This window comes from Orycteropus afer, unplaced genomic scaffold, assembly GCF_000298275.1.
Source record: "Orycteropus afer afer isolate SDZICR_OR568_19922 unplaced genomic scaffold, OryAfe1.0 scaffold00009, whole genome shotgun sequence".
Taxonomy (NCBI): domain Eukaryota; kingdom Metazoa; phylum Chordata; class Mammalia; order Tubulidentata; family Orycteropodidae; genus Orycteropus; species Orycteropus afer.
Window position 1 is genome coordinate 16,023,458 of NW_006921596.1, and position 26,357 is coordinate 16,049,814.

Consider the following 26,357-nt stretch of genomic DNA (forward strand, 5'->3'; position numbering starts at 1 on the left):
TTTGCATCTCTCTAATAGCTAATGATTGTGAGCATTTCTTCATACGTTTGTTGGCCACTTGGATATCCTCCTTGGTGAAGTGTCTATTCATGTCTTCTGCCCATTTTTTAATTGAATTGTTTGTCTTTTTGTTATTGAGGTGTTGGGGTTTTTTATAAATTCTAGAGATAAGTCCCTTGTCAGATATGTAATTACCATACCACCTGAACGCGCCCGATCTCGTCTGATCTCGGACGCTAAGCAGGGTCGGGCCTGGTTAGTACTTGGATGGGAGCTACTCTTTTTTTTTAAAAAAAAATTTAAATTATTATTATTTTTTTTTAAATTGTGATTTCAGTGAAAGTTTACAGAGCAAATTCATTTTACATTCAACAGCCCATACATATTTTGTTTCATGCTATTGATTGCAATCCCCACAATGTAACAGCTCTCTTCCCACTTCCTCCCTATGGTTACCTTTCCCTGTGTTCTTCTTTCGTATGCATTTCTGCCCTCTGGGCTATCTCTCTGTGCAAAAGCTACCCTTCAGATTCTAAGGAGTATACCTACCTAGTGTAAATGTTAACCCTATATGCCTGTTTACTGTTTGGCTGGAAGCCACAGAAGCGAATTCAATTCTAGGCCTGAAGGGTGCCTAGGGGCCATAGCCTCGAGGGTTTCACCAGTTGTGATAGTTGGAGCTGTGTGTCAACTTGGCTGGGCCACAATTCTGTGTGGTTTAAGCAATTGTGATGTGGGTTGTTCCGGTGATGAGATCAGATGTATATGTTTTGAGCAGCCAATCCATTGAAAGGGAGTTTTCCTAGGGGTGTGGCCTGCTTCCAGTATATGGACATCCTGGGAAAAGGGACACTCTACTGTGGATCGGGATTCTGTTGTGCTGCCTACAACTGTCCGTAGTGAACAACCCACCGTTCAGCCTGGAGATCTTGGATTCGTCGTTCGTTGGAGTCAACAACTAGTATACGGCCTGCCAACCTTGAGCTCCTCAGCCCCTGCAGCTGTGTGAGTTGGGAAAAGCCTCCAGCTTGACCTTTGATCCAAGAGCTTGGGACTTGCCAGCTTCTATAAGTGTGTGAGCCATTTTCCTAAGATAAATTTCTCTTTCTCTATATGTGTATATAAGTTTTACTGGTTTTGTTTCTCTAGAGAACTTGGTCTAACACACTGGTCTTTGTCAGATCAGTAAGCCTGGTCTTTTCATGATTTTGAGTTTTGTTCCACATTTTCTCCCACTATAGGAGCTCTGGTAGTATAGTGCCTAAGGCCCTTGACCGCTAACCAGAAGGCCAGCAGTTCAAACCCACCAGCCACTCCTCGGAGGGAAGGTTGGGCAATCTACTTCTATAGTGATATTGCCTCAGAAATCCAAGGAGGGGTCGCTATGAGTCGGGTCCGACTTGACAACACATAACAACAACAACAACTATCCAGGATCTCCTGCACTGATGATCCCTTTCTAAGTGTTTGACAGTGGTAGCCAGGCACCATATAGTTCTTCTGGTCTTAGGGTCATATGGGCTGAGGTTTGCCTGGTCCACTAGTCCCTTGGGCTAATTGTTTCTGTGTATCTTTGGTTTTCTTCATTCTTCTTTGCTCTGAAGGAGGAGAGACCAGTTGTTGCATTTTAGATGGCCACTTGAAAGTTTTTAAGATCTCAGTTGCTACTCTCCAAAGTAGGATATAGGAGCTCTGGTGGCATAAGTGCCTAAGGCATTTGACTGCTAACCAGAAGGCTGGTGGTTCAAACCCACCAGCCACTCCTCGGAAGGAAGATTGGGCAATCTTCTGTACAGATACCACCTTGGAAACCCAAGGAGGGGTTGCTATGAGTTGGATCCAACTCAACAGCAGTGAGTTTAAAGTAGGATGTGGAACAATGTTTTTGTGTAGTATGTTATGTGCATTGAGCTTGATGTCCCCCACAACTATGGTCCTGAGCCCACAGGCCCAACAACTCTCTCCCTCAGGGTGGTTGGCTGTGACTAAGAAGTTATCATAACTTTGGCCCCTTTTAGAGAGAATTACTCTTGATGGCTGTCTGACTCCTGGTTTTTGTCCCTTCCAAAGGAAGCTTGACTTGTATGAGATACCCTAAAGCCTTATGATAACTTCTTCCTTTTTTAGTTAAGCAACTTGGTTTGGGTTTGTCACTTTCAAACAAGGTGTCTGCCTACAATGAGCTAGTGTTCCACACAGAGATGAAAGCTCATCTTCTTATTATTATTAAATGAGATGTGGTCTATGATGTTGGGGGAACATAAACTTCTTTGGTAGGAGTCTGTAGAGGGGCCCGCTGGCTTTGGGCCAGGGAAGTTTGCTCCTGGAACCAATGTGTCCACCAAGCTCATCTTGCTTGGGTTTCTCTTTCCACCTTTGCCATTCAATGGCTAGTGAGAATCAGATCTGTGCTCCAGAGCATAATCTGGAGAGTTTGTTCCAGGCTCTGGTTGGTTTCCACTATCCAGGTCAGGCAAGCCCTTTCCAGGCATTTTTGGAAACTCAGGCTGGCCCTCGAGTACCTGAGAGTCAGGCTGGGTGCATCTTCTCCATGGGCCTTTCCCCCTCAGGGCTCAGCCCCAGGGAACCTTATCTTTTAGGCATAGGAGGCACAGTGTCTAGGGTCTTTGCCACTTCTAGGGAATGTTTTTATTTTAATTTCTTTAAAAATCAGGAGAAAAAAATGAACATAGTAATAAAAATGAATACACAAAAATGTATCTAGCTGGCATTCGTGATGTTTTTGTACCAACACACTTGCAATATACATACATATACATAAAACAAAACAAAAAAAACATTGCTTTCAAGGCAATTCTGACTCATAGTGACCCTATAAAACAGAGCTCTGGTAGCATAGTGCCTAAGGCACTTGACTGCTAACCAGAAGGCTGGCGGTTCAAACCCACCAGCCACTCCTCGGAAGGAAGGTTGGGCAATCCTACTTCCGTAGTGATACTGCCTCGGAAACCCACGGAGGGGTCGCTATGAGTCGGGGCTGACTCCACAGCAAACAACAACAACAACAACAAAGAGTAGAACTGTCCCATAGGGCTTCCTAGGCTGTAAATCTTCATAGGAGGAGATTGCCGGGTCTTTTCTCCCACAGAGTACCCAGTCGGGTTGAACTTGGTGACCTTTCTGTTAGCTGAGTGCTTAACCACTGCATCACCAGGGCTTCTACACACACACACACACACACACACACTCACGCAGCAAGTGAACCTGTCTACATTACTCACTGACTCCTCAGTGTATGTGGGGGATCCAGCTTCAGGGAACACTCAGGTGGATCCCACCACCAAGAGATAGGTGTGTCTAAATTGTTCAGGGGGATTATGGGAAGCAATGACGGTGCGTGTCTCTGCTATTTTTGCTCACGTCTCCCAGGCTACCAGCCCTCGACAGCTTGTGAGCAGGGGAGGATAGGAAAGATGACCACCTCATCTGGAGCCATTACTTAGCCTGCTTGGATTGAACTCAAAGTTCAGTCAAGTAGAAGCCTGAGACCCTTGGTGAACTGCCCAAATTCTGCACTCTCCACCAGAAAACAGTTGTCTCCAAGGTGTGAGCCTCTGCTCTTGCAGACCACCACACCTGTGAACTCTGCCTTGTCTCCCTGTGGGAAGAAACAGACAGCCCCTTGCTCCCTCTCCTTCCCGGCAGCCAAATAACATCATGAAGGTGGCCAAATGCCAAGCTCATCTTGGATGCTATCTGACTTACATATCTCAGCAGTGCTATGAAACAAAGCTAGCTAGTGATAGAGATAGGATTTGAATTCAAGTCTACCTGAAGCTTATACTTCCCATGTCTGTCTCCAACCAGAGGTCTGGCATCTGTGGTGAAGGGGCATGCCCTTTAAGGGACCAATGTGGTATAGAGTAGCATTTCCAACGTGAGATACAAATTGCTATCCTGGTCATACCTAAGGTGACTTTTAGGTTGGTACACAGGGTGAAATTTTTCTTTGATTGCATAGTTATGTGAGCATAAGTTGCTGTTGTTGGGTGCTACCACATGGGGTTTTCTAGAATGTAATCTTTATGGGAGTAGAATGCCAGGTCATTGTCCCAAAGAACCTGTAGGTGGATTTGAACTACCAACCTTTCTGTTAGTAGCTGCATGCTTAAGCATTGTGCCTCAAGGGCATATACGCAGATGTATATAGTTTAGGCATCTAACCTATGATTCCATGAATATTCCTGTTAGAGTAAAGTATTTAAGTTTTTACAGATGAGTTGATTTAAAGAAAAATATTAAGTAAATAATAGTACAGCTGACATATGATAAAGAAAAAAATCGCAAACTTTAAATATTGGTATATAAGAAAGAGCTATAGATCTTGAATCAGACTCTCTGGGGTTGCGTTATCCTATGAGCTATGTGGCTTGAGTAAGATTCTTCATCTTTCTTGGACTCAATTTCCTCATCTCTAAAATAGGTAGGGCACTCAGAGGGTTGGGAAGATCCAAAGAGAAACACACACTACAGATGCTGTGGCAAACATGTATAGATATATTTAAAAGTAGAGCAAGGAGTCCCACTGCCAAGTATTTCTTTTGCTACATGCTCTTGAACAGGGAGTGGGGAATTTTTGGACAGGAAAGATTGCAGAGGGGTTGGGCTTGGAATTTGGAGTTCTCTGTACTTAATTCAACTGAAACCCACCCCAGACTGCTAGGTCTCCCACGTAACATGATACAAATCCATTTAATTGAACATGAGTCTTAATTGCCAAAATTACCTGTAACATTAGCTTCTTTCACAGTTGTGTCCTCTCCCAGGTTTGGTGCCAGTTCTCTGGGAATGACCGGGTTCCTAGAGGGCCCAGCCCTAAGGGAATAGGCTGTCACTGGGTCTGAGAGCTCAGCACAGAGCCTTAGAGAAGTGGAGAAGGGCCAAGTCTTGGGACCTACACTTTGGTGTCAAGGCCTCTCATCTCAGGATGACTGGCCCCTTGTCTGGGCCAGCTTCTTCCTCAAAAAGCATTGCCTGATTAAGGATGTCAGCACACTCTCATTTTTGCAGAGCCTCCTCAGTTCCTGAAATTATGGCCCATGACCCAAAGTCCTATCATGACCCCCAACTACCCATCTGTCGGTTTGTTGTGGCTTGCTTATTACTGTGATGCTGGAAGCTATACTACCATTATTCCAAATAGCAACAGGGTATGTCCTAATATCAACAGGGTCACCCATGGTGGACAGGTTTCAGTGGAGCTTCCAGACCAAAATAAACTAGGAAGAGAGGCCTGGCAATCTACTTGTAAAAATTAGCCAATGAAAACCCTATGGATTACAGAAAAGTTGTCCAAGACTTTGACTTATTTACTTTGGGCATAGCATCATGTTTGGTAAAATGGAATGCCACGAAGATGATGGAAACCTCAATGAAATGGATTGACACATGACCACAACAGTGGGCTCAGATATACCAACAATCATTAAGATGGTGCAGGGCTGGGCAATGTTTCCTTCTGTTGTATATGTCATCACCATGAGCCAGAGCTGACTTGCTGGCAACTAGCAACAACCACCCCCAATTCCAGATCTTGGGGTATTAAGCCAGTGGGACCATTTGGTCATCACTGATGGTTTCTTTTGGCCAGAGGGAACTAGAGGTATGAACTGGACCCTAGGGAGATGATAGCTACCACAGGCCACATATCTCTCTTCAAACGACCTTATTTTCATTGAATACCATAAGAAGATTAAAATGGCCAAGAGAAAGAAAGGAAGGAAGAGAACTCAAACTCTCCAGTTATTGTTGTTGTTGTTGTTATGTGCCGTGGAGTCAGACCTGACTCATAGCGACCCCTCCTTGGGTTTCTGAGGCAGTATCACTATGGAAGTAGATTGCCCCATCTTCCTTTCAAGGATAGGGAAATGCAAATGCAAATGCAAAGTACATTCCTTTGCTCACCCATCAGATTGCAAATACTTTTAACATTCAATAATTTCAAGTATTGTTTAATGTGAGAAAATGGAGATTCTTATTCTGGTGGGATTGTAATTTGGTTGAAAGGTCATTTGGGAGGATTTTCTAAAATTATGCCTGGTGAGAATGGCAAGGTTTTGTCTCACCTACTTTGTTCATGTGTCAGAAGGGGTTAAGGGGTTCTTGAGCTTTCAATCAACTCTTTGAAAATTATTTTAATAAATGGATGTATTAATGAATGATTTATTACTTAAAAGTAAATTTATTTGTGGATTGGGTGGAGGTTATGTGTTTATTATATTATGTAAATTTTTGTATATGTCCAATTTCTCCATAATAAAAAATTAAAAATTAGAAAGTAAGTTTGACATTATAGAAATAGTTGCCTCCTGGAGGTATTGCTCCTTCTAAGGGGTCTGTTTGGCACACCCAGCTCTGTTCTCCATGCTGGACCTGGCCCCTCTGTGCTGTGGGAATGCTGATGGTTGGATTGACTCACTGAATGAATGAGTGAGTCAGTGAATGAGCAGAAGGATGGACTGTTCCACTGAAAGGGAGCAGGTCCTCACCAAACCAGACATTTGTTCCATGGTGATTCATTTCTGTTGCTTCTGGAGACTTGGGAGGCGCCAAGACCTATACAGGCTCAGTGGGAAAGGTGGCTCAAGATTTTCCTTGGAACTGGAGAGGCAAGTGTCTTGGGGCAGTGGATCTTCCTGACAGAAGAGAAGGGGAAGGGAAGTGGGCAATGTGAGAATTCATTTTCTACAGAATCTCGAAGCTCCTCCTATAGGTAGCATACATGACCATCTACTGACTGCAGGGACCTCAGAAAGAAACTTGGCCATACCCCTCCCACCCAGCAGGAGGCATGAGATTCCTTGGTAGGAGCTGGAAATTCTCCTTCATCAGCCTGGGCATATAGGATGGGTTCCATGAGTGCCCTCTAAAGTATTACCCAGGACGAGAGTGGGACTTGGACACGCAGAGCTCCTGGAGAGTGACCCCATGTGTCTAAAATCTCCCTGAGTCACGTTTAGAATCACATTCTATATTCACCACCACTCCCCACTCAGGCTTAGGGGAAATCGTATAATGTGCAATGTTGCTCTTCTCATGAAGGCACTACTCGGCCCCAGGCTCTTGTCCTAGTGCTTTGGACAGCCGTATGAATCCATAAGATATAGTGTAATGGAAATATACTTGCCATTCCTGCCCGATGTTATCAGAGAGGAGCTTTTATTCTCAGCATCAAATGTTTGAAGATGGAAACGAGAGAAAGGAAGGTGTGGTGTGAGGGTAGTTGTTTTGTGTGTGTGTGTATGTGTGTGTGTTGCAAGGTAGTGGTGCTGGAGGTGAGCTTAGAGGGCAAAAGAGAGAGCAGGGAGACAGATGCAGAAAGCGGAAACAGAGGCATTCAAGGCACATTTTGCATGATTTCTTGTTCTGCACCCCCAAGGTGTTGCTGAGTGTGATGGACCTTGTTATTGTTGTTGTTAGGTGCCATGGAGTTGGTTCTGACTCAGTGACACACTGAAACACTGCGGGGTCCTGTAGCATGCTCAAAATCATTGCCCTGCTTGAGCCCATCATCATAGCCACTGTGTCAGTCCACTCCATTGAGGATCTTCCCCTTTTTTGCTGACCTAACATGATATGTTTCTCCAGGGACTGGCCCCTGGGACCCGTCCAGTCATGGTGACCTTAGGTACAACCGCAAGAGATGTTGCTCAGTACTGCATCACCCTCATGTTCAAGTCCATCATTGTGATTATTATCCAGTACATCTCACCAAGGGTCCCCCTTGCCCTCACTGAAGCTCTGTTTCACCAAACATGATGTCCTTCTCTAGCAATTGAGCCCCCAATCCACAAATGTCCAGTTGTAATACACTAGTTGGTAAGATATATAACAGAGAGTCATGTATTTTGCTTTCTGAATATTTACTCTCAGAGTTCCTGCTGTCGTGGGTTGTGGAGGGAAGCAAGAGACCTCAGAACACCCCTCCAAGCCTTGCACACATCTCTCTGTCTTCAGCTTCTTAGTGATTAGTTACATGTTGTAAACATCTTAACACACACATGTCATATAACTCAAATCAATTGCAAAATTGCAAACTGAGATAGCCAGTCTTGCAAAAGATGTAGGTTTTCATGAAGCTGATGAAAGTGATGTTGGAGAACTTCTTGGAATAATTCTCAAAGACAGTGTCCAAAGAGGACCTGGCAGAGGTAGATCAGTTGGCCAACAAAGAACAGGAACATTAACAGGGATGATAAGCACTTCCAAAAAGAATAAGTTGAATATCAAAGTAGTGAGAGTTTCTTGAGACAATTGACAAAACTCTGTGATATTGTCACAAAGTGGCCTTTCTCAGAAATCTTTCTGCCAAAGTCAAATATGAAGTGAACACTGTTGGACTAATGGATCATACAATTTCTTACAATCGTGTGATCAGTGGTACTGCTCACATACTGTGAGACCAGGGAACTGTGAGCATTGCAGAAGTTTTATCATGAGCATCATGTGCATTAAAGTTAAAATGAGAAATAAAGTGCTTTTAGGGTTAGATTACATCTGAGAGAGTGGTATGGGGTGGGGCAGGGAACTAGGCCACTTGGGGACTTCTTGGACACAGTTGAAAGGGATAAGGCCAAGGAGACTGGACCTTATAAGGCTTGTAGTTAAAAATCTATTGCCATGGAATAAAATTCTCATCCATGGTGACTCTGTGTATGTCAGAGTAGAACTGTTTCCATAGGGTTTTCAATGGCTGATTTTTTTGGAAGTGGGTCGCTAGGCCTTTTTTCCCAGGCACCTCTAGGTGGACGCAAGCCTTCAGCCTTTTGGCTGGCAGTGAGTGCATTAACCATCTGCGTGGCCCAGCAGTTAACATCATGGGAAATGGAAATTCCCAGTGACTAAGATGGAGGAGCAGAAGGCCAGACAGGCAGCTCTCCAAGGGGTCATGTGCACGGTCCCAGCACGGCCTGTAACCGGAGCCCTGGAAGATCATTAGGAACGTGACATGGGGCCTGCATTTGCCAGCTCACCCAACAGGTGGGTGGGGCATTTATTACTTGACTACGTTTCAGCTGTGGGCCAGGGCAGCCAGGGTAACAGGCATCATGGCTGTATCAGTCCCCAGCTCCTCTCCCAGGACACCTGGCCCTGTCCTATTTCCCTCCTAGCATATCCCAGCCCCAAGTTAAGCAAAGCCTTTCTCTCCTCCTGTTGCCTTTTGTTCCTGCGGCGGAAAATTTGAAAGCCCGGTGGATATTGGATTTCTTTTCAGCAGCCGATAAGGCAGAGGAAACATCTGGGGCTTGAGACAAAATGTGTGAAAGATGGGGGTGGGGTGGGGACAGAGGTTTTCTGTCTTAAAAAAAGAAAAAAACGTTTTATCTCCTTGCGAGACACCTCCTTTATTAAAATTAAATTTATAGGTTGAGATGTGAACATGAACATCAAGGAGACAGAAGGTTTAAATCCAAGATGAGGGAATTCAAAATAAATAAAGAGGAAATCCTGAGTGCTCACGCTTCCAGAACTAAGTGCAGACACATTCGTTTCGGTTTACTAAACGTTCTCCGCCATCCGCTCAAAGAGCTCCACCACCTGTGATACACGCCTCAGATTTATCGTCAGTTTCCAGGGACCAGCCCAACAGCCTCAGCACCCAGCCCTGCAATAAATCAGGCTCTGAAAGCAGTTCAGATGAGAACCCGACGGAAGAGGCATGTGCCTCAAAGGGATCAAGCTCTCAAGCCCCTAAATTTGGCCATTTGCCCTTCTGCCTAATCCCAACGAGAGGGAAGTTGTGGGAGAGGGTACGATTTGGTGTTTTCTGGAGTTGGACTAGGAACCAGAGGCAGCTGCGTTTTGTAACATCCTCTCTCCTTCCTCCCTCCCACCTCCCTAGTTGTGGTGGTCCCTGCCCTGGGTTCTGAGGTTGTTGTTTTGTTGTTATGTACCGTCAAGTGGGATCCGACTCATAGTGACCCCTCCTTGGGTTTCCGAGGCAGTATCACTACGCAAGTAGATTGCCCCATCTTCCTTCCGAGGAGTGGCTGGTGGGTTTGAACCACCAGCCTTCTGGTTATCAGTCAAGTGCCTTAGGCACTATGCTACCAGAGCTCCATCCCCAAATCAGCAGGCAGGTTGTAGCAGGCTGTGGGGTGGCAGGAGCTGCCAGCTCCAGGAGGGAAATGCCCTATTTCAGGATAACCACTGTGTACTCTCTAAGTGGGCCATTTATTGTTTGATGTGTTAGAAGTTTCTTCAAACCTCTGGGCATATTTATACAATTAGAGCAGTGAGCGAACGAAAACAGCACAGTGACAAATTGGGCTCGTGCACTCTGATTAACTTGTTAAGCTAAATAAATTGCGTAGGAAACGTGCCCTGTTTGAATTTATGAAATTGCTTCTCATCAAGATAGATGACTGCTGGGCTAGTTGGGGGTGGGCAGCTGGGATCTGTGAGGCTGGAATGATATGCAAGTCTAGAAGGAAAGGGGGAAGGCATGCCCCACTCCAAACAAAATGACAAATCCCCTTTCCAGTGACAAAGCTTGCTGTTGTTAGTTGTCGCCGAGTTGTCTCCAACTCATGGCAGCCTTATGTATAACAAAACGAAACGTTGCCCAGGCCCGCACCATCTTTGTGATAATTAGTATGTTTGAGTCCATTGTTGCCACTAATGTATATTTTGAGTCCCTTCCAAGCCAGGGACCACATCTTCCAGCACTGTACTGGACAATTTTCTGTTGTGATCTATAAGATTTTCACTGGATAATTTTTGAAAGTAGATTTCCAGGCCTTTCTTCCTAGTTTGTCTTATTCTGGATGCTCTGTTGAAACCTGTCCACCATGGTTGACCTTAATGCTATTTGAAATACCAGTGGCATAGCTTCCAGAATCCCAGCCATATGCAAGCCACCACAGTGTGACAAACTGACAGGTGGTGGAGAGACCAGCAGGGCTGTTGTTTTATCCAAAGCCTGTCACGTTGACTTGCCCCAATATTGTCAACTCCTGTTGATGCAGAACCCAGACAGCAAGCCCAGGCCTGTCACTCATTGTTCTTCTGGTTCTTGGTGTTTTATGAGCAAGAGGATTCAGAGGACATTGGGATTTTCATTTTAAAACTCTATTGTCCAGCCTGTGTCTTTAGCCATCGATGATCTCCCGAGGTGGACTCTATGCCATGTACTGTTGAATTCTGTCCAATGCTAACAAACAGGAGCTAACATTTGTCAAGTCCTTGTTCTATGTTGTGACATGTGCTAAGCATTTTTAGACTAATTATCTTACTAACTCCTCTCAATAGCCCTATGACAAAAGCACTATCATTATTCCTATTTTCCAGATGAGGCAAGAGAAGGGATCAGGGACTCATGGAAGAGTACAATGAAGTTGGTAAATAACAGCATCAGGATTTAAAACCAAGATTTAACCCCACTCTGGGCTGCCCTCTCCCCCAGGCTCTTCAAAGGGACCCCCAGGTCCTACAGGGTCTGGAATAACCTTTTGACACTCTAAAATCTTTGATGTTCCATCCATCCAGCTTGTGTGTTATTTTGTATTGTTGTATCATTTGAAAAGTGGTAGAACAGAGATTGCCCCCAACTCAGAAAACTGGATTAATCAAATCACCTTGACCATCCTGATGCTTAAGGGAAGATGGTATTTGCATGTCTGTTCCACCAATAATACCAAACCAAAACCTGTTGCCATTGCGTTGATTCTAACTCATAGTGGCCCCAAATGTTAGAATAGAACTGCCCCATAGGATTTTCTTGACTGTAATCTTTACAGAATGCTCCTTAGAAGTGAGGATGGTGAGACTTTGTCTCATGTACTTTGGTCATGTTGTCAGGAGGGACCAGTCTCTGGAGAAGCACATCATGCTTAGTAAAGTAAAGGGTCAGCAAAAATGAGGAAGACCTTCAATGAGATGGGTTCACACGGTGGCTGCAACAATGGGCTCACGTATAGCAATCGTTGTGAGGATGGCATAGGACCAGGCATCCGGTTATCGTTCTGTTGTGCATTATAGGGTTGCTGTGAGTCAGAACCAGCTATCAACAACTAACAACAACAGTCTTCACAGAACCAGATCATCAGGGCTTTCTTCTAAATGCTGCTGATGGGTTCGAACTGCCAACCTTTTAGTTTAGCAGCTGATCACAAACCATTGCACCACTGAGGACTTTTACCAATATTCATAACAGCTAAGTTTGAGAGCCTGTTCTATGTGTCTGGGTCTCCTTCAGGTATGTCTCCAGTATCAATTCATTTAATGTTCACATCAACCCTACAAGATAGGTACTTTAACACACACACAAACCCAACATTTATGGCAAATAAATGTGAAAGTCACACTATTGGATTGGGACTCAGGCAGTCATGTTCTGGCAGCTGCGAGCAGTGTGGTGGAAGTCCTGTGACCACACCAGACACTGTTCCTGGGTTCCTTCCTGCACACGAGGTCAAGCCTCCTGCTTGCTGTTGGGAGTTGGTCCTTGGGACTGAATCAGGCTGTGCCCAGGGCTCTGGGAGGGAGGCTTGTGCTCTTTGGCTCCTGGAGGATCCTGCTGCAGAGAGCCACTGCCCAGTGAGTTCGCGGCTGCGTTGCCTGTCTTTTCTGCAGTGAGGGTAAACTGAGGGACCATGTGTGTTCCTCCTATGCTGCCAGAGGAAGCTGTGTTCATTTGGCTCCTACTCCCTTTTGTTTGTGGAGCTAAAATCTTAGAGGAAGACAAGGCCATGTCGTCTCGGGCATTGGGGCCATGGAAGCATGAAGCATTGTACAGACTCAGCTCCAGTGACCTGGTAGGTTCTGAGGAGGTGGTGGGCTGGTTCTGTGGTCAAAAGCTATGAATCTGCCCCCAGGGTAACACAGGATGGCAAGTGTCAGGTAACTTTCTTATGAAATGTTAAATGTACGTCAGCCCAGGTCAGGGCTTGTAGAACACTGATTTATAGTGAAGGTGGGGCCCAATTTTCCCTAGAAACAGGGAGACTTCTGAAAGAAAAGGTGATTCATCTTCCCTTATAGCAGATAAAGACTATGTCTTTAAAAAACCAAAAACCAAACCCACTGCTGTCAAGTCAATTTTGACTCATAGCGACCCCCATTGGTTTTCCAAGGTGGTAAATCTTTACAAAAGTAGACTGCCCAGTCTTGCTTCTGTGGAATGGTTGGTGAGTTTGAACCACCAGCCTTCTGGCTAGCAGTCAGCTACCTTAGGCACGGTGCTACCAGAGGTCCTTGACTATGTCCTTGGAAGACATCATTTGCCATTGACAGACTAGGACTTTTGGCAGGTCAGTCATTCATTCTCTTATTCTACAAATATGCAGCTGGAATCTAGTGATACATGGAGGACATAGCAGATAGTAGAAGAAGTATAGTCCATCCACCCAATAAGCAAAGTAAGCACAGGCTTATTTGTGCTTACCTACTAACCTGTATTGAACAATTGCACATTTTTTTCCCACATCAAAGTTTCTGCTTCTAGGCATGGCTGTTATCTGTCTCTCTCCCAACCCCACCACACCTTCCTACAAATCAAAGCCTCTTTTCAAATTGATAATCCCTGACAGAGACTGAGCGCCAGCAAGCAAAGTTAGCACAGGCTTTCTTGTGCTTACTTAGTAATCTGTAGTGAACAGTTTCACATGTTTTTGGTGAAATTATTCCCTACAGATTAATAAGTAAGCACAAGTAAACCCATGCTTACCTTGCTTGATGGGTACTCTGTCCCTGCTCAGGACTGAATAATTTAAGCTAGGAGAGACAGATGGTTGTATTGTCATATGAGCAAATGCAAGATTTGTTTATCTGTGATGAGTGCTACAGAGATAAGCAACCCTGTTTTGGGAGCTGGTAGAGAAAAAGATCTGGTCACCAAAGGCCAGTGTGGCTTCCTCTAGAAAGTGATACTTGTGCTGAGACCTGAAGCATGAGGAGAATCTACAAGGGAAGGGACAGATGGAGAGAGAAGAAGACTCCTGGCAGAGGGAGCTGTATGTGCAAAGGCCCAGTGGCAGATGGGAACAAGGCAGAATCGAGGGACTGAAGAGAACAGAGTGAAGGGTGAGTCTGGGGAAGTTAGCAGTGGCCACACTAAGCCGGGCCTTGTAAGGGGCTAGGTTTTTATCACAAAATTCTGGGAAACTGTTAAGTGGTTTTAAGCATGTAGATGGGCGATAAGAGTAGAAGTGGGATGGGGACAGTGACATGCCATTTGTGTTTGGCAAAGATCACAGTGGCCCAACTTTATCTTTTTATGGTAGAACTTTAAGTAAGGCCTGGATATAACCAACATGGTAGTTCGTAAGAGGTAAGACCTGGGTGGTATGGTCCAACATGGAACCTAGGAAACATGTCAATGGTCTAAGCAGTTTAGGGAAACCTCAACATTTAGGTGTAAAAATCTAACAGATTGGGAACATTTAGTGTGAGTGTCCCCAGCACTGCACTCAGTAGCCTTTAGACTGAGGTTGGGCTTTAAGATCCTACAGTTCATCCTGAAGACCCCAGACCTTCCAGAAAAGACAATATTATATTGAATATTACTTGTTTTAGAAAATACCAAATAATATAATACATTGTAGGGATATTCCCAAACAAACAGTAAAAATAAAAAATAAAATTGATGTTAAAAGGAGTCCATCATGTGATCTTTAAAACATTCTATAATGACATTGTGTCTGAGTGCTCCAGATACCCAAGCTTGACTGTGCCACACGTGTCATTAACCCAAGAGATTTCAAATTGTCAGTGGGAGGTGAGGTGCTGCCATAACAAATACCTAAAAATGTGGACATGGCTTGGAATTGGATAATGGGTAGAAGCTACAAGAATTTTGAGGCACATGATAGAAAAAAACCTGTCGTGTTGTATGAATTGCCAGATAGGGTTTCCTAGGCTATAATCTTTATGGAAGAAAATTACTAGGACTTTTTTTCCCACAGAGCCACTTGTGGGTTTGAACCACCAACCTTTTGGTTATCAGTCAACTGCTTAACCACTGCACCACCAGGGCTCCTAAGGAAAATCCTAGGTTGCCTCAGACTGTTGGTAGGAATATGGACATTACCAGGGCTTCTGGTAAAGGCTCAGAAGAGAAGATACACGCATAGAGGAGAAGGTGAAGTGAAGATAAAGGGAATAATTGGATTGATGGGGCCATAAGCCAAGGAATGCCAGGAGCCAGCAGAAGCTGAAAGAGGCGAGGACTGGATTCTCCCTCAGAGACCCTGGAGGAAACGAGGCCCTGCTGAGACCATGTTTTATCCCAGTGATACTGATTTTGGACTCCTAGTCTCCAGACCTGTGATGGAATACATTTCTTTTGTTTTAAACCACCAGGTTTGTGATAATTTGTTATAGCCACCACAGAAAACTAATACATTCTGAACAATATTTACTCTGTATTACACAAACACACATGATTTCACATAGCTGGTGGGTTCTCATACTTCAGGTCAGACTAAATGGCATCTCCTCAGAGGGGCCTTCTGGATTTCTCTAACCAGAGTTAACTGCCTCTTGTTAATCCTAAGCACAACATTTAGTCACCACAAAAGTAAACTCACTGTTGTAGAGTTGGATCTGACTCATAGTGACCCCTCCTTGGGTTTCTGAGGCAGTATCACTAAGGAAGTAGATTGCCCAACTTCCCTTCTGAGGTGTGGCTGGTGGCTTTGAACCACCAGCCTTTTGGTTAGCAGTCAAATGCCTTTGGCACTATGCCAACACTTAGTAGAACCTACAGTTCTTTCCTTAGTTTGTGTACTTGTGTTTGTCTGCCTCTGCAGCCAAAATTGGTCCAGGACTGTGGCTCCCTGCTCTCTGCTGCACCCCTAGCTCATAACAGGGAACCTGGAACAAGCATATAGTCAGTGAATGTTTGTTGAGTGAATAAATGACCTTCACAGTCTCTTGGAGGTCAATTGAGTATGACTAATGTGAGAAAAGGAGCTCTGGTAGCATAGAGGCTAAGACACTTGCCTGCTAACCAGACGGCTGGCGGTTCAAACCCACCAGCCACTCCTCGGAAGGAAGGTTGGGCAATCCTACTTCCGTAGTGATACTGCCTCGGAAACCCAAGGAGGGGTCGCTATGAGTCGGGTTTGACTCGACGGCACATAACAACAACAACAACAACAGCAAGTGTGAGAAAAGCTGGTCTCTCTAGCTTGCCTTGGCCTGCAAGTACCACGACTCTTCAAATGCTCATTTTGGATCCAGGATGAGAGGCTGTTTAATATTCAGTCACTCATTCACTCATTCAATAAATATTTATTTATTTGGTGCTTATTATGTGTGAGGCAGTCCGCTGATGATTCCTAATTGGGCTATTTTTTCCCCTGTTGAATTTCAATTGAGAAAGAAAAAAGCAATTGCAGCATTTTTTCAAGGCAAAACAAGCTATATAACAACCACAGACCACAAGCAACAAAACAATCTTTCATGAAGCTAATTAGTCCAAAGCCTTAAAAAATAAATAAATAAATAAATAAAAATAAAATAATAATTGCTGATTCCAGAGCAGTCTTTGAAGGCTTTTGGAACAGAATAGTAATAAGGAAACTTCAGCCTTCACCAAGTGAATGCTCCAAGAAAAACAAGGAGCTCCGGAGTTGTGTACTTTTTGTAACTCTGATTTGGCTGAATTTTCTTCTGATAAGGAAATTTTAACGATATTGATGGGCAAAGCAGACGCATTCATTGCACACACGAGTTCTTTCAACAGGCTTCATGATACACAACCCCTCTCATAATCAGAAGTGTTTTTTTCTGTTTAAAACCCAGAAGGGTAGCTGACATCTTTTATCAAAAAGACAGACAATTCTTATCCCCTGACAATTCCAGATTATGGATCCCAGGAGGCTCTCCTTACACCGGTATTTTATCACTGGAATCAGAGCGACTGCTGTTTATTTTCTGAACCTCCACGTAGTTTTCAAGGTGTTGCCAGCAGGGCCTGGGCTGACAGTGACACGTGTTATTGTCACATTGCTAGATCTGAGAGAAAACACCAGATAAATAAATATCAGTGTTTTCTTGGATCTCCTTTTGCTATCATGAGCACTGGAGGCACTGGCATTGGTTAATTCCCATGTCTTCTCTGTGTGGTGAGGCAAGGCCCCCTTCATTTTATGGAGCTGGGGAGGGAGGTTGGCAGACTGGCATGGGCTAGGACCGACACCTTTTACTCCAGTTCCTAGCCAGTGTGAAGGGCAGAGGGTGGAAGTGGCCTCTGAATAAAGTTCCTTTCAGGAGGGAGGTGGGATCTGGCTATAGGACTGTCTTCTTATTTCTCTTTCATGTGGTAGGTTCTCTGCAGTGTGGGAGAGAGGGCACTGGTGAATCAGATGATGTGGGCTGGGGTCCCATCTGGTACATTGCTTTACCTCTGAGTCTCTGCCTCTCCCTCTGTAGAACGGAGTATTGGGACCTTCATCCCCCCTCTCTGAGGTTGTTGACTGACCCTGACATGAAGGAAGCACCAATGTGTTCCTCACTTGCCCTCACACATTCACTCTTCATTTTCCCTTGTGCCCCTGATCTGCTCTTTTTTCTTTTCTGGATCTCCCCTCTCTTTGCCATTTGCCTTCTTTAGATCTTGTTATCTTTCAGGTCGTGTTGTCAGAGGGACCATTCCCTGGAGAAGGATATCACGCTTGGTAAAGTGAAGGGTCAGCGAAATAGGGGAAGGTCCTCAATGAGATGGATTGACACAGTGGCTGCAACAATGGACTCAGGTATAGCAAGGATTGTGAGGCTGCCACAGGACCTGGCAGTGTTTCGTTCAGTAGTACACAGGGTCACTATGAGTTGGAGCCAACTAGATGGCACCTAACAACAACAACAACATCTTTTAGGTCAAGGCCCAGCAAACTATGGTGCACGAGCCCTATCCAGCTGACAGCCTGCTTTTGGAAATAAAGTTTTGTTGAAACAGTAGCCTTTTCTGTCCCCAAATACAATGACTCCAGAACCTTTGCACATAACTATTCCTTCAACTTGGAATGCTGACTGTCATTCTGTCTGCTCCCCCGTCCCCATCTTTCTAAGTCTTCTTCTCCCCCTTCATTATCACTCAGGTTTGAACTTCATAGCTCCTCACGGAGTCCTTTGTTAACCAACCTGGGACATCCAATTTCTTTCTATGGAATAATTCTAGTTTGCCATTTGCAGCTCTTATTGGAACCTGAAATGATTAATGTATCATTTTCATGATGACTTTTTGTCTCCCACTGAGTGGAAGCTTCATGAAGGGGAAGGACTAGGCACTTAGGTTCTGGGGAGAACCAAAGACAGCATCTGACACGTAGTGGCTATTCGGTAAAGAGTCATTCACAGATTGACCCATAACCTCTTTTGTCTACCTGTGAACCAGCTTTTGGCACCCTGTGAACCAGTTTTCTATATTATTGTTAAAACAACAATAATAATATCTGGCATTCACTGAGGACTACTTGCTAGCACCATGCTAAGTACATTTCATTCATCATCTCATGTAATTCATCCAATTAACAAACTTATGAGCAGTAGCATTTTTATTCTCATTTGACAAGTGAGGGAATTGAGGCACTGAGAGACTAAGTTGCTTGCTAAGACTGCATGTCTGCTGAGTGACAGGGCCTGGACACCTCCCAGTCCAGAACTGTGGGCCACACTGGGGCCTTCTGGACTGTTTGAGCTGCTAGGACTAGGGCTCATGGGGCCATTGCAACCAGACTCATCTCTGACCATGGCTTCTGATTTGAACAGTGGTCACATTGTCTCGTGTGCACATTACTTGTGATGTTACTTAAAAACAAAACAAAACAGAACCCGTTGCCATCAAGTCAATTCCAACTCATAGTGACCCCCCATTAGGGTTCCAAGGTGGTAAATCTTTATGGAAGTAGATTGCCCTGTCTTCCTTCTGTGGTGTGGCTGGTGGGTTTGAGCCATCAACCTTCTGATTAGCAGTCAAATGCCTTTTGACTGCACCACCAGAGCAGTGTTACTTAACTGCATCAAAAACTTGCTCTTATAAGTAACAACCAAGTGTACTTTCTACAGTCTCTTCACCTTTCATGAAATGTGCTTCTACCCCAGCTCTCTTAAATAAGCTAATATTTGTAAAAGGAGCCCTGGTGGTGTCACATTTAAGCACTTGGCTGCTGACTGAAAGGTTGCAGGTTCAAACCCACCAGCTGCTCTGCAACAGAAAAGACTTGACGACCTACTTCTGCAAAGATGACAGCCTTGGAAACCCTATGGGGCTGTTCAATATGTTTTATAACCAGGGGCACACTAGCCAATAAACAAGGTGAACTTATCTGCAGTAGAAGTAACATGTGTAGTATAAGTAACGTGTGAAACTGTTCACTACATATTAGTAAGCAAGCACAAATAAGCCTGTACTTACCTTGCTTAGTGGGTACACCATCCCTGTCAGGCATTGCGAATTTGAAAAGAGGCTTTGATTCTGTAGGAAGGTGCTTTGGAGTTGGGAGAGACACAGATGACAAGCATACCTAGAAGCAGAACCTTTGATGTAGGGAAAAAATATGAAATTGTCCACTACAGATTAGAAGTAAGCACAAGTAAGACTGTGCTTGCCTTACTTATTGGGCAATCTGACGTTGCTTATGAGTTAAATTGACTAGTGCAATATTTGTTTCTTTTTTCAAAAAAATACTTATCTTTTTTTCCACCAGAGAAAGTTCACGGAGATGACCTGAGGCTTAAAGCCTATGGCAGGCAGTAGTGTCTCTCTCTCAGGATTTCATACTATAGCATTTGTATACACAGATCAATACTATTATATATATTTAAATTTCCTCCATTTTATTATTATGCTAAGCTTCTATTTATGACAAGGCCTGTTTTCTTGTGCCATCAAATTAATACCAACTCATTGCAACCCCTTGGGTTACAGAAAAGAATTATTCCATAGGGTTCTCTTGGCTGTAATCTTAAGTAGATTGTCAGGCCTTTCTTCTGTGTTGCAGCTGAATGGGTTCAAACTTCCAGCCTTTCGGTTACCAGCTGAGCACAAATCATTTGGGCCACCCGGAGATCTAATGGCAAGACATGGCACCTTCCAATTACAGTAGTGATGGGCAGTGTTCTTTTAAAATGAATTTATTTCAGTTAAAAAAATCAGTTGAAACTACTCATTTACCACATGTAACAATACCTAGCAATTCCACTCCCAGCTATTTATTCAAGAGAAGTGAAACCATATGTCCGCCCAAAGACTTACATGTGAATGTTCAAAGCAGTTTTTATTCATAATAGCCAAAAGTTGGTAATAACCCAACTGCCTATCAATAGATGAATAAAGAAATTGTGTACATCTCTACACACACTGAGTGCTACTCAGTAATAAAAAGGAACAGAATGTTAATACATGCAGCAACGTGGGTGAATTTCTAAAGCATTTTGTTAAATGAGAGAGATTGCTTAACAGAAGGTTGTGGAAACAGAACACTACATACTCTATGACACTGTTTATATGGCCTCCTAGAAAAGGCAAATTACAGCAACAGTGGACAGATTGCCAGAGGCCAGGGGTGAGGATAGAGGATTGAGTGCAAAGGGGCATGAGGGCACTTTTTGAGGTTAATGGAAATGATCAATACCTAAGTGTCCTGATGATTACATGGAAGTATAAATTTGTCAAAATGCATGGAACTGTATACTTAAAATGGGTGCATTTTATTGTGCGTAAGAACTAAACAATGAAATAAGTATTGTATAAAAAGGCAAAGCCTGGGAAGGTGGTAAAAGTAATGGCTGAGGCTTAGGAGCCCCTGGTGTGGAACACCATCGCCCCTACCAAACCAAAAAACCAAACTCACTGCCATCAAGTAGGATCCGACTCATAGCGACCCCTCCTTGGGTTTCCAAGGTGGTATCACTACAGAACTGGATTGCCCAATCTTCCTTCCGAGGAGTGGCTGGTGAGTTTGAACCACCAGCCTTCTGGTTAGCAGTCAAATGCCCTAGGCACTACACAGCCAGAGCCCCTACGGGAAAGTCTGTTATTATTCTCTGTTCTTATCCAAACTGTTGTCAAGAAATTCCTTAGCAATCTCTGCCCATCTTAACACCATTGTGACTTTACCTCTGCCAACCTTTTCTTTGATTAGTTCTGTGCTTCATGTCTTCCTTAAGACACAGACAAGTTCTTCTTTATTACCCTATTACCAGTGGCTGTCAAGTTGGTTCCAACTCCTGGCAATCCCATATGTGTAAGAGTAGAACCATGCTCCATAGATTTTTCATTGGCTGATATTTTGGAATAGATTGCCATACTTTTCTTGTAGATTTGAACTTCCATTCTTTTGGTTAGCAGCCAAGAGAGTTAACTATTTGTGCTAACCAGGGATTCCTTTCTCACTCAAAGATTATGAAAGCTGTTAACTCATATTATTCTCTAATGCTCATATACTTTTAAAAATAATTTGATATTTAACCTATCTAGAATATATATTTTTTGTGTGTATGGTAGGAGCTCTGGTAGCATAGTGGCTAAAGCATTTGACTGCTAACCAGAAGGCTGGCGGTTCAAACCCACCAGCCACTCCTCGGAAGGAAGGTTGGGCAATCCTACTTCCATAGTGATACTGCCTCGGAAACCCAAGGAGGGGTCGCTATGAGTCGGGGCCGACTCGACGACACACAACAACAACAACAGCATGGTGTGAGGTAAGGATTTATTTATTTCCCTCCCAACAAATGGTTAACCATTTTCCCCAGCATCATCTCATATGTCATAATCATTTGATAACTGCCAGCATCAAACACTGCATTCCATGCATAAATGCATCACCTTTGGGGTCCATTAATTTATCTGTTTATTCTGAGCCTACTTCCACTCTGTTTTGATTGCTGTAGTTAAGATATCATCCATCCTAATTCTAGGCCCCTGCTCACTCTTGTCAGCTTTTCAGCTGCTCCTAATGTTATAGGATGTTCTACAGTCTTCCCAAAACTCTCCCACTCTCCATTTCCCAAAGGAGCCTGGTGTGCAGGGTCTCAGTGTGGGTGAAAACTCAGGTTTTACCTGTCAGATGGCAGACACTCCCCACCTGCTTGGGGAGCTGGGGCTATTAGGAGGGTCAGTCAACTGCCCTGCCTCAGAAGGATTTGGAAAGGAGCTCCAGTGCTCTGGGACAGTTTGCATTTCTCAGGCTGCAGTGGAAACTTGCCATAACCCAGTTGATTGTAAATCAGAATTCAAGATAAGGCAAGTTAATCTTGGTTCCCCTCCAAGGACATTTGGTACTGACATGCAAAACAGAATCAGTTAGAAGTTAATTTCAGCAGGGAACGCTGGAGGCAATACCATAGTGCTCCACTGCATTTCTACAAAAGGATCATTATGGGGCTACCTCTCTTAAGGTTCTGACATGACACTGAGGAATGTAGAATGGACCCATCGAGGCAGGGCTGGTGAGCAGGTCTTTTGACTGATCAGTTTTCCAAGACTATCTGCTAGGCTGTGCTAAACCCTAGCCCTCATATCCCATGGGACCTGGGCACTTCAGACTGACTGCTTTCTCAGGGCTGGAGGTGTGGGTGGGAAGTGGGAAGGGGGTTTAAGTTTCTACAAATCTCTTGACATCTATAGCCAGATGAGTCAGGTCATGCCTGCCAACTATATCCCTCTAGGTTTCTGGTAGGAGGCAGGAGAGTTAAGTTGGGCGAAGGTGGAGCAGAGATAAGCTGGAGAGCCTGCTGGAGAACAATGGGCCTCCTCTTCCCTCAACCCTATGGGCCTCCAAGAAGAGAGGCCATCTGGGGAGCATGGCAGTCTTTGGGAAGGGTCTCTGGTCACGGTGCGTCACCTGAACAAGTAGCAAGGAGAGGAGCATGCTGGGATTGTGGACACGGCAGGCAGGCTCCTCTGGGAGTCTGCAGGAGGGCAGACCCACGAAATCAGCTGGAAATTTCAGTGTTTCCCAAACTATAACTGTACACCCGTCCTTGGTTTCCCATATCCTACACTCCCTTCCCTGCACTGATCTTTACACACACACACACACACACACACTCTCTCTCTCTCTCTCTCTCTCTCTCTTTCTCTGTATATATATGATGTTGTGAGTTGTCATTCCAGTTAGCTCCAACTCATGGTGACCCCATGTACAGTAAGATGAAATGTTGCCCAGTCTTGGGCCATCATCATGATCTTCGGTCTGCTCAGTCCATTGTTACAGGTATTGTGTATTTTGAGTGCCTTCCAAATCAGTGGGCTCATCTGCCAGCATTCTATCAGATAATATTCTGTTACCATCCATGGGGTTTTCACTGATAATTTCAGAGGTAGATTGCTAGACCTTTCTTCCGTGTTTGTCTCAGTCTGTAAATTCTGCTGAAACCTGTCCACCACAGTGTGCCTGCTGATACTCATGGCAAAACTTCCAGCATTATGTTGTGTTGTTGTTGTTAATGTGCCATTGAGTCAGACCCAACTCATAGTGACTCCTTCTTGGGTTTCCAAAGCAGCATCACTGTGGAAGTAGATTGCCCAGTCTTCCTTTCTAGGAGTGGTTAGTGGGTTTGAACCACCAGCCTTCTGTTAGCAGTCAAGTGTCTTAGGCACTACGCTACCAGAGCTTCTTCCAGCATTATAGCAACATGCAAGCCAACACAGTATCAGAATGATGAAATTGACAAGACAGGTGGAGATATATACACACACACATATACCACATATGTACACCACATATATACACATGAATATATACTTACATATATACCTATATATATATGAAGAATTATTAACATAAAACTTAGCATTTTTATTAACAATAATACCTGCAATATAAGATAAGTATCACTCAAAGAGCACTTAGGATATGCCAGGCACTGTTGCAAGTACTTTAAATAGATTAACCTGTTCAATATCAATCCCCTGTGGGTGGCTCTACCCTGAGCTATTATCTTCCTTTTAACATATGAGGAAACTGAGGCACAGAGAGGTAAAGTCATCTGCCCAAAGGCACACCAATTTAAATCCAGGAAGTCTGCCTCTTGACCCTAAAACAGGCTGCTTCTCAAATTATGAGTCAGATATGATCTAGGGTGTATTTTTCCCAAAATCACATTAAAATGAATATATAATATTAAGGTAAAAGATGCCCATCTGTGCTCTACTTAGTTCTTCCTGCAAACCACAGTTTTGTCTCCATACCCAGTGAGGCACTGCTTTGCCCACCATGTGTAATGCATGTGCCCTGTCATCACTAGAGCTATGACAACTTCCTTACTCCAGATGGGGACACCAGTAAGACCACTGTTCTCCTGCCACATCCTGCCCAACTTGGCCGGGTCAGCTTCATCGATGTTTTACACCCCACTGCCACCTCCCAAGCCACTGTGTGAGTGTGCTGAGCAGGAAGAGAGAAAAGCTGGGTATTCCCAGGCCCCTTCCATGCAAAATCCTGTGGAGGGTGGAGGACTCCACAGAGTCACTCCCCATTGTTTGGGATGCAAAATCGTCAAATTCTGTCATTGTCACTTTCCTGTTGTCCAGTTATAAACCAAGTACATGACTCCCCTCCCTTGCTTGCTCTTGTTGGGTTCTCTCTTGATTGACAAGTGGCAAGTTCATGGTCAGGACTCTACCTGCCCACATGACCAGGTACTGTGACTGGGACCGGACACAGAAACTTATGGCCTGTTCCATAGTTTTAATTTGGAGTTACCTGCTCATTTGTGGTGTTGTGATTACCTTGGGGGAGTCTACGGGGAGAGCTGGGCAGCTCTTGGGCAGCCCTGGGGCATGTTCCAACCTCTTTTATTTTGTCCTCAGTTGCATCAGCCCATGTCAGAGTGGGGTTGGAAAAATGTTCTTGTCTTCTTCTGAAAGTGACAGGTCAAATGGAGAAGGAATAGGCTTTTTCTTCAGGCCTTGGCCTGTGGCCATTCACTCACCTGGTGGTTTGGGCACCTGGGCCTGTGTTCTTGTAGGCTTGGACCCCTGGGGCATCCTCTAAAAGCACTCAGCTCTGTATAATTATTGCCACTTGTGCAGATGGCTCTAGGTTCAAATCCCATTGTTGCTTCTGACCAACTACATAGCCTGGACAAGTCCTCCAAGATCATCCGTGTTATGCAGTATTTTGCAAATTCCACATTATTCTTTAGGGTTGCATAGTATTCCATTGTGTGTATGTACCACAGTGTGTTTATCCATTCCTCGGTTGATGGGCACTTAGGTTGTTTCCATCTCTTTTATGAATAGTGCTATTATGAATAGTGCTGGGATGGACATGGGTGTGCATAAAACTGTTCATGTCTTGCCTCTCACTTCCTTAGGATATGTACCTAGCAATGGGATTGCTGGATCAAATGGTATTTCTATTTCCAACTTTTGAGGAATTGCCATACCGATTTCCACAGTGGTTGTATCATTTTACAGTCCCACCAGTAGTGTATGACAATCCCAATCCCTCCACATCCTCGCCAGCATTTTATCAGAAATTTATATTGCCACTCCTGCTCTCTTTTGGTTGCCATTTGTTTGATATATCTTCTTTCCAATCTTTGATCTTCAGTCTATTTTTGTCTTTCTGTCTAAGGTGAGTCTTGTGTAGATAGCATATTGACAGGTGGTGTTTTCTTATCTAGTTTGCAACTCTGTCTTTTGAGTGGAGCACTTACTCTGTTTACATTCAGTGTAATTATTGACAAGTATGAATTTATTGACATCATTTTGTTTTTGTGGTATTGCTGATTTGTTTGTTCCATATAATTTTCTGTGCTGAGCTCATTTCATTTTTGAGGTGTGTTATCATCTCCTTCACTGCTACTGTTTTAGTATTTGCTAAGTATTTGTGCTTGTCTTCTTTTTCATTTTGATGAAAAGGTTTATCATTTTTCTTTGAGGTTACCCTGTAATTTATAATTTTCTTCCCAAGTTTAAAACAGTCTGTTCTACCTCTCAATTATCTTGACTTCCTCAACATTTAGACATTCTGTAACTGCACTATTTATTCTCTCTTTTTGGTTTGTAGTTGTCTTCCTTTACCAATTGATGTCTCTCATTCCCTATTTACAGTCTTGTAAGCTTATTTTATGTTGGATACTTCTATAACTGGGCTGTTTTGTAGTTTATGTCATCATATGTGTTAATCATTGGTTGTTGTTTGCTGTTGTTGGCTCTCTGTCTGAAGGACTCCCTCTAGGGTCTTTTGTAAAGTTGGTCTGGTTTTAACAACTTCCCTTAATTTCTGCTTATCTGGAAATCTCCTAATTTCACCCTCATATTTGATAGATAGTTTTGCTGGGTATATAATTGGTTGGAAATTTTTTTCTCTCAGGGTTTTATATGTATATCATTTAATTGCCTTCTTGCCTGCATGGTTTCTGCCAAGAAATTAGAGCTTATT